The 11,332-nt window shown below is 27.4% G+C and overlaps 1 protein-coding gene across 50 annotated transcripts in view; it reads left to right on the top strand.

Moving 5' to 3' along the window:
- LOC112691349 (longitudinals lacking protein-like) overlaps positions 1-11,332 on the top strand; it is a 432,448-nt gene that overhangs the window by 28,623 nt on the left and 392,493 nt on the right. The window lies entirely within an intron of this gene.

The raw sequence follows: 11,332 nt of genomic DNA, 5'->3' as shown, positions 1-11,332 counted from the left end.
CGCCGGAGGAGTAGTAGTAGGCGCGCACAGGTGCACCAGTGCAGGCACAGGTGTGGATGGCCACCGTCGGGAATTACCGTGCAACGGCCTCGACGACACGGTAATACCGTATGTTCTTGGGTTTTTTGGTGGTTATTAGATTTTCATTTTTTATGTTTTTTTCTCATTCCGCGTGCCTTTTTTGTCGGCTCTCTCTCGCCCTTCGACCACCTCTTCTTCGTCCTCCTCCTCTTCCTGATTCTCCATCGCCTCTTCGTCCTCCTCTCTAGTGCACACACAATATTTTTCTAACCCATTCGCTTGTTCTCCCTCCACCTTTTTTATCTCTCTTGCTCTTTCTCACCGATTTTGTTTTTCCTTTTCATTCCTCTTGGCCTTTCTCACTCACACTCCACGGCTACCACCACCGGACACGCGGTCGACCGTGTCAATATTCCACCGCCACAATCGTGGGAACCGTTGGTCGAACGAAAAGAACGAGTCGTTCTGCGTTTCTTTTTTTTTATATTAATTACATGTAGTTAACTTCAAATCAATTTCGATTGAAAATTATTATTTTTGTTTTCCCATGTAAAACATTAATAATAATAACTTATTACTTTTACATAATAATTTAAAAATGATATGTGAACAATTTTTATTAATATTGTTCTATACATATATATTTATATGGCCGTCAGTAAAAATATTTTCGTTTTTAATACGTCACTGGGTACGCCTAGGGAAATAAGATCGTTCACATTGTAGGTCATTGTACTACTTGCGAGTTGTTTGTGTAGCCATAATATAAAATTTATAAAATTTATATGGTACTTATAATATGGTATTACTTAGGTAAAAACTATGAAGAATTTTCCCCTTCGCTCTTGGTGACTTATTTCAAATTTTTAATAAAATATAACATTGTATAATTAGGTGTTATTATAATATTATTTACGAAACTAGGTATAATTTTGTTTTTTAAGAATGTGGGTATACAAAATAACCTGTATGTATTGATTTTTATTTTTATTATTTTTCCGGGTGAAATTTAAATTATATGGATTTGTTCAATTTTTAATAGAACGGTTTCCTTGACAATGTTTTAATTTTAAAAGAAAACACTTAATATATTTATGAGGACATGAAGTTTGTTTATATCATACATTAACTACACGGTTATTTCTGTCATGAGTGTGTTTCAGTATTAAACCGTAATATGACAAATCCTTGTTTATTGATATTCCATAGCTACGCCGTAGAGACCAGAGGCATACTTTTTCATTTTTCCGTTTTTATCAAAGTATTGTCTTTGTAATCGATACACACAACTTTATTATAATTCACAAAAAAAATTTAAATCCGTGTAGGCTTAGAGATTGAATATGTTTGTATAATTTTTTATTCTCTGAACTCTGTGATATATTTTTTATTTTAATATTATACGTAATATTTCGTATTATAAGTATACGTAAACACTAAATAGTACTTAATATAATATTTTAACCTTTTCTCTGCGTGTAATGATAATACAATGCACTTTATAATGTCTGAATATACACAGAATAATATTTAGTAGTCTTAATACTTAATACTTAGATTAATGATTTTTAATCATATTTGAATTTAATTATTCAACAAATTTGGGTTTTTATTTTATTTTGATGTTGACAAAACAAATCTTCTTTGTTATATATTATTATAACTTGACTTTTGATCATACTGATTAAAATTGAAAAAAACTTGAACATATAGCAATAACTAGCTTTTAACTAATTAATTATAATTCTGAGTAGGTAGTTGAATATTTTGATTTAAAACTAGATTCATAAGAAGCTATTATAGATCATAGATAATTGGACATAGGTGTACCTATTTGTGTATTTAACTGAAATATTATTTGTTAAAATATCATGCTACATTATATAAATTTACGATTATATTATAATTTGGGGTTCAATATTATGAAGTTCCTGTACTACTGTGTACTCCCTGAGTAATATTAAAATGTATGACCATGTAATCTCGTATGAATTCTTACCATTACTTTCCATACGGAATTTGAACTGAAAACTTGTCTTAAAAGCAGGACTGTAGTAGAGAGTATACGGCGGTATACCTCGTATACGTTCTGGTTATTTTTAATAAACCCGTATACCTTTTGATTAAGGTCGTATACTCTATGTTGTAGTGAAATAATATAAAGACTAAAGTCATTAAATTATTAAGTAATAAAACTCAGGTAGTTTATTTAAAAACGTATTTATGTGGAAATGATCCCGAATATGTATTCTTGAATTAACATGAATTTCAATCACAAGATGCTGAACAGATAGAAAAATAACTTTTCAACATATTAAAATAAAATTTTTTACATGAAAAATAAAAAGAAATTGGGTGGTTATAGCTACAGTTGGAGCTAATGTTATGATTAGTAAAAATACAGATGTAGTGATTCGATTACGTAAGATATATACAAAACATTTTACTTGGCATTGCTTTATCATAGTCTTGAACTATCAGTATCCGATACAATAAAAGACGTATGAGGAATCGATCACTTTAAATGCTTTACAGATAAATTATATAGTTTGTACAGTCAATCACCAAAATATTCTCGTGCTCTAGAAAGTTTTTGCCAATATATAAAATTGCAGTATTATAATTTATAAAATAGGTCGTGTACTTAGTACTCGATGTGTATTCAGTAATTTAAAGACAGTAAGAGGAATTTGGAAGTCCTTTGCTGTCCTCCATTTTCATTTCAAAATTTCTTCTGATGACCAAAGTAATGATAATAATACAATGGCAGCATTCATTAGTTTGAAAAAAGACTTGAAAGTCCAGAAATAATTTTAGATCTAGGTATTATGTATGATGTACTTCAAGAACTTTCAATGTTATCGAATGAATTACAGTATCGAATAAATACGCTGCTAAAAACTATTTAAAAATATTTTTCAATAAAATACTTTAATAAAAAAATTGTTTAGTTTTAATTTTAATTTGTACAAATGTGTTGTGTTATATAAGTATTCGGTTAGGCGATTATGCGTTTTAGCTAATTTAAGACATAATACCTAATGATAGTATAAATGTTTAATATTATAACTCATAGTATACTCTCCAAGGGCGTATTTGAGAGGGGGTGAAGGGGCATTCACCCCTCCATGGCTTGCATTTTTTTTGAATATAATACATTGATTTATTTAAAAAATTTAATATATATATATATATAATTAAGAATATAAATTACTAGTCTATCATTATAATATGTTATCATTATAACAGGAACATGAGCTGTAGTTAATGAACTGTAAGTTATTTTTAAGTTTGTATTGAAGAAAAATTAGTTTCGCCCCCCCCCCCTCCATCGCCTCAAATCAAATACGCCTTTGATACCATCTGCTTTTTTTAGAACCACGCACTGCTTAAAAGCATAATTTAAATTATTGAACTTTAGATTTATTTACATAGTAATGTTTTCCAATTGTTATGTGGAATTTCGGAATAAAAAATGTAAATAATAAAAAACTATTTCTTTATTTTTATGACCTTATTTTTTTCTTTCAAATTTCACATTTTTATACTTCTCCAGTTTACAGATGTAACTATAAATCGAAATATTTTCAAACGGTAACCATTATTTATAAAAATTAATCCTGGTAGTGTTTATTTTGTTCAAATGTTGGTGGTTTAACATTTTTTCATCGTTTTAAAAATCACGACGATATATTGATTTTAACTGAAGTCATTTAATGACTTGTTCGTGTGGTCGAATACTTTAATGAGTTTTAAATATTACAATTTCGAAACAATATAAATTTCATTATTGATAGAAAATTTATCTGTTCTCTTGAATACTTGGTCGTTGATATCCAAACTGCACTCATCGACAGCAGGCTATTAGTACTAGGCGCTGATTCAGAGTAATTATTAGGAGGAGCATTTTATATTGTGGACATAATATAATATATAAAATTCAATAATTCTATAATATTATAAGTATTATCATTTACCATAAATATTTCTTAAAACTGTAAAGGAATAAACTTTCAACAAAAAATGTTAAAAAAAATAGCTAGGTACATTGAAAAGAAAACATTTTATTTAAGAATATCAAAAAAAAGTATGAAATAAAATAAAATATTATAGAGTGAAATCTAATTTTCTTTCGGTTTTTAAAAACATATCAATACATACGAGCAGCTGCTACAGAAAATATAAAATTTTTATCATTGCTTGACATATAATATTCAGTGCATGAATTGGGAGGGGGGTGCGCAGGGGGACGGAGTTTCTCTACTACTTTTTTTTTTTTTTTGCGTACCACAACTATATTTTTTCCACCGGAACGGGCGGGGGGACGCCACGTTCATCCTAATTGATGTCCAAATTAATTTTTATGTGAATTTCAATTAACGTCAATTTAAAAATGAATTTTACGATTTATAATATCAAAACTATTTTTATAATTAAAGATTATATGGTGGTTATGATAAGGGATAACGTCGTCATTTCTGGAAAAATATAAATTGTAATGTTTGTGAATTTGGTGTATTATACTTTATACATTGTACATTGTACGGTTTGTTATTAATATTGACGATCGACGATATCATCATTTCGGAAAAAAATAAATGCCTTCACCACGACCTTAGACTAATTTTCTAAGGCCGTGGCCCGCACTAAAGAGTAAAAATAAATGAAAACAAAAATCAAATATATGATTATATCATTCGATTCATGAGACTGCCTGATCGCCTACAATTACCTATATTAATCATTATTTTATTTTTATTTTCTATTGTAACATATAGGATGTTGGTATTGCTATCAAAATATATTATATTTGAAATTTAAATATTTGTTTAGTTGAAAAGTGGTATTCAAAATATATTTAAGGTTGATGGAGGGGGGAAGAGGAACGAATCCCCCCACGGGTCTATGTCAAATAATTGCGCACGTGGAACGCAAATTTCAATTCGTTGGACTGAGCTCCTCTACTAAATTTTCCCAATTCGAGCACTGATAATATTATAACTTTTTCTTTTTGTTTCGTAATATTTGGAGCGGGCATCAATCCCATACCTCGCTTGTATCTGCGCCTGACTAGTACTGAGTAAATATATAAAAACCCTGAATATAATTCATTTCTTAAATACAGACATATTTAATTATTAACTTAATATTTATCAAGTTAAACAGCGATTTAAATAAAATCAAGAAATGTTGTAAATAGCATAATAGATTAGTTATGAATTTATATATACTGTTTTATTTTGTAAAACCATAAAACATATAAATGTGTTATATTATTTTATATTATAATTATTATATATATTATGTTAAATTATTTTAACACTATTTGTATTGTCCTAGTGCACCAGGCACGTAAATAGGTGCTTATTTTTTTTATTTTTTTTTGTTGGGGGGGATTCACCTTCTTCAAAATAATTGGGACTCAAATAATATGCAATCAAGTGCTATATATCGTATATCTAAAAGGTTTCTACAATACGATCTTATAATCGCTTAAATTGGGTAAAAACCCTCAAAATCATTCCAACGGACAGATATTATTTTGAATATACCGAAAAATAAATGATAATTGTCTATATGACAAATTTCAGGAGTAGAATTAATACTGATTAAAAAATATTTACTACTACTACTACTACTTTATTACTCGTAAGCGCTACAGGCCATAATGACCTATGGGTTCCAAAACAATTCTTCTCCACTCGTCTTGTCTTTAGCAGTACTTCTCCAATTTTGTATATCCATCCGTTGTAAGTCCTTCTTTACTTCGTCTATCCATCTATTCCTTGGACGTACTCGTCTTCTGGTTCCTTCCATTCTTGTCAACATTCTTTTTTCGTTCACTTCTTCCACATGACCTAACCATCTGATTCTACTTGACTTTATAAATTTTATTATACTTTCGTTTTCTAAAATTTGCTCTATTTAAATGTTATTCTGTATCCTCCATCATCCCTCCTCATTCACTGATCCATGTATTTTTCGTATTATTTTACTTTCAAATATCTTAAGCCTGTTGGACTCTGCTTTTGACAATGTCCAAGTTTCAGCTCGATTATAAAATATATACATTTTTTTATTTCTCATAACATTTTTTATGTGCATTTAAAAGTACATACTTGTAAGAGAAAAATAAATTGCTTGAATGACTGGAAAAGAGTGATAATTGTAAGCCATTGCCATTCATATTGATGTCAAAAGTATTAGTATTATATTAGTAATAACTCGGAAGTTAATACATTTTGCATTATTTTTTTTTTTTTTTAACTTTGGACTGTGCTTTCTTGGCCAGAAACGTGTTTTATTTTCACGTGAATCCGAATAACTCATTTTTATTTTGAATTTTCTTACATTTTTTGGTGTTTATTACTTTTTAAGTCATTTGTTGACATTTTTAGGTCATTTTCCCAAATTTTTAGCCATTTTTACTGATTTCACAATTGTTCACTTCTTATTGTTTATTGTCAACCATTATGCCGATAACTTGAGACTTGTCCGATTTTATCTAACCGATTACATACGTCGCGTCGTTGTCATGTTATAGTGAATAATACCTATTATATCTAATTTTTATTATTTTTTCTTAATATTTTCGAAATGGCGAAAATTAAAACGTCGGTTAGTACTCGTCTGTGTCTTCCAATTACTTCAATGGACGTGGAAAGATGTTTTTCCAAATATAAATATTTATAAACAGATAATTGTAGTTTATTTACTTTTGATAAGATCAAATACGCTCTAATTGTACAATGCAATTAAATTGTTTTTGAGTAATTTGTAAGCTTTGATAAATGTATAAAACAAATATTTGTAATTTTTTTTATTTCATATTTTGAGGACATTTGTTGTCATTTTTATGTCATATTTTGAGTAATTTGTAAGTCTTGATAAATTTATATAGAATTTTATTGTAAAATAGAGTAAATATTGAAAAAAATGTATTTTTTTAGGTCATATTTTAATGTTTTTAAGGTCATCAACTTCCGAGCCCTAGTTATTACTATCACCTTTGGTAATACACTGGCAGGGTTTCTGTTATTAATATTGTTTATTTGATTGTGATAATATTTGTATAATTTGTAGTAATAAAGATATAAAATAACTATTTTAAGGTGTTTTCAGATTTTTTCATTCTGATGCTTGACGCCCTTTCAAAATTTAGCGTCCGGGGCTAATGACCCCTTTACTCGTCCCTAATTAATTCTTTGTCCAACAATCCTATCATTTATATAATATTTTAATAGTAGGTAGTAGAAAATATTTATTTTCCGAATGAATCGACGACACCGGAGGGGCTAATTTCTCATTAATCTCCAGAGGTAATATATATATATATATATATAATTATATAACATACCAAGTTGTATAATGTAAGTTATGTATAAATAAAAAACACTCATAACTAATTTCTAATTAGGAAATTTTTACGGGTTTACATCATAACCACTGATTCTTATTTAAATAGTATAGTTAGTGAAAAACTGAAGGATATAAAAACAAAATCTTCCAGTAAAAAATAGAGTTAGTTCTCTGAAAAAGTAATTGCCTGAAATACATTATGTACATATTTTCCTTAATCCAGTTTTATAATTTGGTCTGTAATGAAATATATTTTCAGTTGGAAAACGTAAGTGAGTAAGACGAAGCAATTATACGTATTTACAATTTATGTTATCTGTAAATATGATATTATCTGAGAGACTGAGAATTTTTTTTCAAATTTAAAATAATATTTTGATAATGTACACCTTTGTGTCAAACAATAATTTATATAGCGTAATATAGTAGATAAAAATATGAAGTCTTGGTTTTGTAATTTTATATTCATTACATTTAACACGTTTTGGCGAGTTCCGCATTGTAGATTTGTTAATGTTGACTACAATATAAATTAGCTATATATTATTATGTAAAACAATTTTTACTGTAAACGTTTGTATAATTATAATATAAATGAATATCAAGTTTTAAGTGTTGTTTAAAAATGCGTGTTAATTGTAAAAAAACCACTTAGGTTGATTAAAAATTATAATAATAATAATAAATAAACAAAATTTATACAACTGACACCAAATTTATTTTGTTTTGTATAAATATGGTTTCAATTTCATTTTTTTACAATTGTTATTTTTTTTTTATTTTATACAACCATCTTATAAGTAAATTCTTATTAAATATATTCATAGGTAAATTATATAAATAAGTACGTATACACCATACGGTATATCAAATACAGATATTCTTTGCCGGATATACGCACAGTAATTTATTATAACGGGGCAATCCAAACATGGCATGATATAGTTAATAAACATTTATTAATGGTTACTGTTTTATAATTTTCTATTATACAAAGAATCTAATCTCTTATGCATGCGTATAATATAATATTATTATGCTCATAGATAGTATGCTAGCGGTAGTGAGTATACATAGATATATTAAGTAATGCTAAATAGTAATGTAATATGAAATAATTGACTAATTTAGCATTATACATTTATAATATATAAATATATGGAACATATATAGGATATATAGGGTTGCTAGATTTTAAAATTCAAAATACGGGACTTAAATAAACGTCTACTCTGAATGTCACAATGACAACGTTAAAATATTTTTTATGAAAGTATCTTCAATTCAACTGTAAGATAATCTTTATTTAGATGAGGGGTAAGTTAATTTTATCAAAGATTTTCTCAATTTTAATTATTTCATCTCTTACAATTTTGTGCCCTAACTTATTTTGTTTTTAAATAAAAATTGTTTATTTCAATATTTGAGCACTTATATGAATAATATTTTCAACAACATATACTATACATAGACGTAGCCAGTCTCCATATTCAGGGTATGGAAGAAAGCTATGTACAAATGTGAACTTATAAAGAAAAATAGCAGCCTCCAAAAAAGTATCACAGGTGGTGATTGAATAATAACTAATAATATCAATTGAAATTATTACATATATTTGATACATGAAAAAAAAAATTTATAATTAAAATAAATTATTAAATAAGTTTATATTATTATCTGAATACAAAAGAAGGTCAATACTTTTTAGTATCCCGAAAGAGTTCTCGAAACAACGGGACATTTAATTAAAAAAAGGGACATTCTCATAATATATGGGATATCTGACAACCATAAACACATACAATATGTATATATGTCCATTATACTTTTTCGTGGAAAATCAGTCAGAATAAATTTTGAATTTTCATGGCTTTATAGATGAAACTAAATGCAACCGGTCCTTATAATTTTTCCTAGTCAAAATGTGCACTGATTTCATTCCTAAAACAATACAACAGAATGGCATACTCGTACATAATAATACATTATGTATGCGTATAATCAGTGGTGTACAATCAATCTTTGTCTGGGGGGGGGGTTAACAAAAATAATCGTTATCTTTTTTTTTCGTTGCATAGATAAAGATAAATAAATGCTATAAATAGATATTATTTTTTACAACTTTTTTACCAATTTACAGTTTACTTTTACATTACATATATTACAGTAAATTAATAGCTATTGGAATATGAAAACAGCATAGTTAACAAAACTTTTCAAACATCTATCAATATAATTATTTAATTATCATAATATTTTTATAGTTGTATATTTTAAGTTCAAATCGTAATAATGAAACTACGAATATATTACACGTCATCAATAAGACAACAATTTTTTTTTTACCCTGGGGGGGTTTGAACCCAGTAACCCCTCCTCCCCGTATGTACGTCACTGCGTATAATATTAGGTAACTGTAGTCGTGTGGGTTAGACGTTAGGACTATCAGTTTGTGTATTTATACAAACATAATTACGTAAATATGTACTTGTGCAGGACATGCCACGCGTGCGTTCACGTGTGCCTGCATTAGTGTGGTTCAAAAAGTTGACTTCACACAAAAAATAACAAAATAAAATAGGTTAATTATATACAGTAAAATATAGGTAGAGTAACTGTACACGGTTTTATTTTTTAAATATGTTTTACTATATTATTAATAAATTTAACAATTTTGATATTTGATTCCTCTGTTATGATTTAGAAATTTTAACACAGACTTAATACTAAATAAATACGCAGGAAGTCTTACAATATTAACAATAATATTGTAATACTTACCTGTATAATTCTTAAATAAATGCGAAGACAGTTTTTAGGATTTTATAAAAATAAATGATAATGATATGTTTTTTACATCCTTTTGGATGTATAATATTTTTTTCACAGTTACAGAATACAGTATCTCTAATAATTCTCTAAATATTTTATATCACTGTTTAGATCTATATTTGATGTATCATGTATATTAAATATTTTGAATACCAGATAGAAAATAATAATAATTTTGAAAAATAATCAATGTAAAATAAAGGTACTGTATAAGTACAAGTTTTAGTTACAAGATTTAGTTGCTTACTACAGTTGTAAATTTTTATCTTTATATGAGTGTATATTATATTTTACATTTACTGACTTAAATATGTATTATTTTATTTAAGAATCTTATTTAAATTAAAATTGTAATTAATTGTAAAGGTATGTCGAATGAATACTTGATAAATTGGGGAGCATTCAAATATAATATCGGCAGACTGGGAGACGAGAGGGTTTCGAGAATGTGTATTTTACATGGAAGGAGGAGAGCTACATTTCAAATCTACTGCCAACATTATATATATAAAAATTCGAATTAACACACGAAAAAAGCAAAATTCGATGAATTTCCTATAGCATCAAAGATTTTATTATTCTTACATTCTTACTATTATATTTTTTTGATAGTTGAAAAAATTAATTTTATTAATAATAATAAAATAATTTAAAGAGATCTTTGAAAAACGTTGACAGGATATTTGAGGTTGATAAGAGAGGGTTAAGTGTGATATAGGTTTTCCTATAAAGGGAGGGGGTCAAAAATACTAAAATCTTGCAAACGTAATACTTGAATGCTCCCTTAGATAATATGAACTTAATTTAATTGCTATAGTTTTAATAAGTTTTAATACCATGGTAGGCAATGGCGGCGCGATGCGGGTTTTATTGAAGCAATTGCTTTATGACTAAAATGAGGTGGGTAGGTAGTGTTGTGTGACTGAAAATTTGAATACCTACATAATTTAGATTTTTTACATAAAATATAAAGTTATACAATATTTTGTTTAGATTCATTGATTTTAATATTATTAATCTGAATTATATAGTTATTCTTATTACTCTGAATCTAAAACTTTCACTTGAGGGTACTCGATACATGTAACTGCTTCATTAGAAAATAAACTTCGCGCAGATA

Source organism: Sipha flava, unplaced genomic scaffold (assembly GCF_003268045.1).
Source record: "Sipha flava isolate LNK unplaced genomic scaffold, YSA_version1 607_pilon_pilon, whole genome shotgun sequence".
Classification (NCBI taxonomy): Eukaryota; Metazoa; Arthropoda; class Insecta; order Hemiptera; family Aphididae; genus Sipha; species Sipha flava.
This window is presented reverse-complemented; position numbering and strand designations above follow the sequence as displayed.